This window comes from Vicia villosa, linkage group LG6 (genome assembly GCF_029867415.1).
Source record: "Vicia villosa cultivar HV-30 ecotype Madison, WI linkage group LG6, Vvil1.0, whole genome shotgun sequence".
Classification (NCBI taxonomy): Eukaryota; Viridiplantae; Streptophyta; class Magnoliopsida; order Fabales; family Fabaceae; genus Vicia; species Vicia villosa.
In genome coordinates, this window is record NC_081185.1 from 164,933,345 (window position 1) to 164,938,569 (window position 5,225).

Consider the following 5,225-nt stretch of genomic DNA (forward strand, 5'->3'; position numbering starts at 1 on the left):
TGTCCCTCGGAAAGATTGATACTTCAAACATTTCACCTCTTCAACAGGTAACTCTATATACTTAATACTTTAGTTACATGCAAATCTGATTAATAAATATTACTCGTAATTAGCAGGAAGTTCTTATAATTTGGGGGGAAGATGACGAAATATTTCCCGTGCAGATGGCCCATGAACTGAAAGAGTATGTATCCAAATCCTTCACAATAATTTTTTTGTGCCTTTTTAGAGGCTTAGCTTAATGCTTGAGAATATGTCATATAACTAAACTTTAAACTTTTTGTAGGGCAATCAGTAAGAAGGCAAGTATAAAATTGATAAAGGAGGCATCCCATATGCCTCAAATTGAAAAGCCACTACAACACGGAAGGGCTTTAAAAGCGTTTTTTTTTGGCCTTTAACAGCGCTTTAAAGCGCTGCCAAAGCCAGCGCTGGCGTAGGCTACGAAAGCGCTTTTAAAAGCGCTCTGGTAGACCCCCTATAAGAGCGTTTTTTCCAGAAAAAGCGCTCTGGTAGACCCCCCTATAAGAGCGCTTTTTCTGGAAAAAGCGCTCTTATAGGGGGGTCTACCAGAGCGCTTTTTCTGGAAAAAGCGCTCTGGTAGACCCCCTATAAGAGCGTTTTTTCTGGAAAAAGCGCTCTGGTGGCCCCCCCTACTAGAGCGCTTTTCCAAAAGCGCTTTGGTAGGTTGCTTTTTTTTTTTTTGATCTTTGGCAGCGCTTTTTGTAACAAAGCGCTTTAGTAGGGGGACCTTTAAGAGCGCTTTTTAAAAGCGTTGTCGTTGCTAAATGAGATATTTTAAAGTGCAGCCTATAATTTCAGCCTCCCAGATCGACCTGTAATATTTTCGACCTGTAATATATTTTCAACCTGTAATATTTTCGACCTGTAATATATTTTCAACCTGTAATATTTTCGACCAGTAATATATTTTCGACGATATATTTTCAACCATAGGTAGGACTATATATATACTAATATAATACCATTATAATATCCAAAATTATATATATACATATCAAACTAAATCTCTAACATCAACAATATTATACTTCAAATATTAATTGGCAACAATATGAACAAAGTTAGTAACCATATATTCTGGAGTACTATAATATTCTCTTCAAATCGACACAAATCCTACTACATGAATAGCTGATGAATATAAAATTGACACAATTCCTCTTTGATTTCTTCCAACTTAAGTTTCGGGTAAGAAGCAGCACGGAATTCGTCAAAGTACTACAGAATAAAAACATAATATGAATGATTTAGTTAAATGTAATAAATTATAAGAAGTTATCTAATTAAGTTATAAATCCATACCGTGATTGGAATCTCTAATTGATTCATTTGAAGGATTTCTTTCATAAACCTCAAAACAAAGTATCCGCAGTCTGAACTGTTCCGCTGTATCGGACACTACATAGAAAACAAATAAGAATTTATAGTTGTCTTGTTTTATCAAGTAGCATAAATATTATAAGCAAAATTGTGAAAAATAATGTACCTGCACTTTGATCCAAGTAATGTTGTTTGATTTAGTCCGGGATACCTGTGCGTCTCGTTGACTTCGGAACACTTGTATTGATCTAACAAAAATATAAAAGCATATATTTAGATCAATCTCACAAATAATTAACTATATAAATATACAAGAATATTTAGAACGATCCCACTTACAAATCAATAATTTCCTTCATAGCCGGATAATTGCTCCACTCACCATCTACCGAATTCAGAAAATATACAACTTCTCTTATCGGGTTGATAGCAAGCAACAACCAGTGTGCTCTATAAATTAAAACAATAGGTTATATAAAAATTTTGCTACGCAAAAGAAAAAAAGATTAAATGAACCAAGAATGAGAAACTAACCCTATTGGTCGGGTATTATACGCCCAAAGAATCAAACTTTCTGTATTGCCGGATGACATGAATCTATCGACTAAGCGCTGTCTAATTGATTCCGGTTCCGAATCAACTGTCATTCCGCTGCAATGGGCGGAAGACACGAAACGGAATCTGTTTGACAATGCAGTCCCGCGCAACACTCTGTCATGCAACAACCTTAAATAAAAACATTATAAACATATTAGCGGATGAGTGAAAAACATAATAAACATAATGTGTAAATAAATTGTTCGACTAATTAAATAATATATCGGATGAGTGAATATTACCGGATGTACGAGTGCATATTAGCGACGCCTAGTTGTTCTTGCGTAAAAATCTATTCCAAGTCATCTATTGCAATATGTGAAATGAATTCAACACCAAAGATACCTTCCTCCATATTGATTTGACAGAGAGCACCTTCCTTCAAATCGGACATATCAACAAGTGTTCCGAGCGTCGTCCGATATCGAGGAAAAAAAGCACCACCTTTTTTTGCCGCTTGCTTCGGAGGACCCTTAGGCGGTACGCTACGAACGACCTGTGTCACTTGTTGTGACTCCCGAACAGATGCCTAAAAATCAAATAACGATCGATAAAATATAAAATCATGGAGTTTTACATTCAAATTATATATTAACACCTTAAATGTACCTCTTTTAGTGATGCAACAGACTCCTCCTCCTGTAAAATCCCTTTGCCCTTATTTGCGGGTTTTGTAGGAGCAGTCTAAAATTAAAATGTAAAAAATAATTAACGTAACGGTGCAAAATTGACATTCGAAAACTAAATGATTCATAATGGTTTTGAATATACCTCATCACCAATGATAATGAGCTCCGAGGGCCATGCAACAAATGACCCTATTGCATCTCGCATCAATGTTGTCTCTGAGACCATGTCAGGTACGGGTAGCACCGCATTATGATCTAATACAACATCAACTGATACTTTCAGGTGTCCATCCGGGAGCGGTCTATGGTGAAGTAAATCTCCCACAGTGTTGTGCACTTTTCCCTTGCCAACTAGGCGATAAGACGGTGACGATAAGTATAGTTGGCAAGAAGAAATGCCCTAAACCAATAGTAAATATAAAGTCATTATCGTTAATAAAATAGAAAATTTTGTAAGGAAAAGAAATTTATAATTACCTCGGGAAGTTTTCTTTGACAGTTGAAACTAGCTTTATCACTAGTTTCTTTCACCGATGCAGTATTGCACTTTTCTCTCATATACATATCTTTATCTCTTTGCAATTCAGAGACTTGTGCTTGCAATTCCTGCAATTTTTGCAACACTTCTTCATTTGAAGGATTTCTTCTCCTAGGATGCTTGTAATAAGAGGTTGGAGTCACACCATGACCCTTAGCCCTCACCCGACCGGGATACTCAGGAGCATCTAATGCTCTACTAAGTATGCTCCTATCATCCTGGTCCTCACCGGTGGACACCGATTGCGACAAGGTCTCCTGTAATTCATTTACATTTCAATAATTATTAGTGGAGATAAAAAATCATTTATATATTAAAAAACATTTGATTTAATTAAAGACACAGTATTATACTTACACATTCAGCATAAACTCTCTGAACATCGGGATCGACAGCTCGATTCTTGCCCACACGAGCTTCCTTCCACAACACATGTTCAGGAAGTGAAGTTTCCTCACTTTTAGACTCCTCTAACTATGCATTGACACAAATGATAAAATCGTCAAATAAAACACATTTAGACAATTAATTAAAATGCATTTCTATTTACTTACAAGTTTATCCTCTAAGCGTGCATATCCCATACGCCCTTTTTTGTATGGATACGCGGGTTTGGATGCTCTCGCACTATTCGTGGCACTCCTTTTCCGAAAATCTTCATCTCTTTGATTTACAAACTCAACCCAATCTTTTTCATCAATGAAGATCTCATACTTTTTTGGCCGTCCCGGTGCCTCTTCAAGAAAGTTTCCATCTTTATCCTTAAGATAGGTGTTTGTCAAAAAAGCTTTCCACCCTTTATATCTTTTCCCGGCCAAACTAAGTATGTAGCGTCTACGATCATCTGGTATCTCAAAGTCCTCTGCAAAAAAACATACGCATAGTGTGTTAGTATAAGTAATTTAAACAATTTATCGTCAAGATAATAACAACAACCATATATGATATATACCTGAAGCTCGTCCCAAATCGCTTTTTTTTTCGCATCCAACTCTTTGCTTTTCAGATTCCATCTAGCTACGGAGACTGGAATATGCATACGAACAAGTGTACCAATATAGCTTGTCAACTTTGCAGAATTAGGACCAATTGGTTGGTTTTCAGAATTCCATTCCAAATGGTATACTAATCCTTGGTCTCTATGTCGAATGATTCCCTTCATAATGGTGATGCCTCGTGCAACTTCTTTTGCTTCAGTATCAGGTGGAGCATCTGTACCCGGAGCATCTCTTTCTTGAGCATCTCTTTCTTGTGAGTTTTCTTGTGAGTTTTCAGGTGGAGCATCTCTATCCGGAGCCATTGAACCTGTATCAAACAAACTAAAGCACATTAGTACACTTTTAATAAGCTAACAATCTATACAAGTCAAATGGAAGTCAAACCATGCATGTACAAGTAAATCGGGAAATTCTATCGGTACAAATCAAAATAAGCGTCAAAAAATAAAGTTGTCGGAATTGAACGAAATTTACACGGCTATGGCAAAACGTCCCCACGGACTCAAAAATAAAGTCGGTTTTCCGAAATTCAGACCCTAAGCCCGACTTTTGATTACGGGCAGAAGCAAAACCGATAAAAAAACAGTCCCGAAATGTAAAGATAAGTGCATGAGCAGCTCCGGAATCGTCAAAATAGTATAGTTACATGTAAAGAAGTCGACAAACGGATACATGGTTCAAAAGTTATGTACAAAACGAGAATATGCACCAAAATTGAATAAGTACTATACTATTGAATAAAACAATCGGTACAAATTGAATAAAGCAAATTAGTCGGAATATGTATACTATTACCTTTATCACTAACGTCTCTTTCTTTTCTTGGTAGGATTGTGTTCTACGCGTCTCTTAACAACGCGGACGGTTGGATTGATCCAAATACCCTCATTATGATCATTTCTAGTACAAGATTCATTCTCATTTTGATTGTTTCTTGTACAAGATTCAATGCCAACACCAATATCACCTTGATCTTCAATGTTTTCATCAACTATTTTGTTAGATAAAAGCACTATAGACCATTTCGTACTTGTCGGATCATTGACATAGAACACTTGTTTAGCTTGAGAGGCTAGAATGAAAGGCTCATCTTTGTACCCTACCTTATTGAGATCCACT

General features: G+C 36.5%; 1 long non-coding RNA gene across 1 annotated transcript; it reads right to left on the minus strand.

The window, feature by feature from the left end:
* Positions 1–1,037: 1,037 nt before the first annotated feature.
* LOC131613097 (uncharacterized) lies at positions 1,038–1,534 on the minus strand. The gene is made up of 2 exons (XR_009287568.1): positions 1,327–1,534; positions 1,038–1,242 (listed from the first exon to the last, which is right to left on the minus strand). It is a non-coding gene; the product is annotated as an uncharacterized LOC131613097 (long non-coding RNA).
* Positions 1,535–5,225: the final 3,691 nt, after the last annotated feature.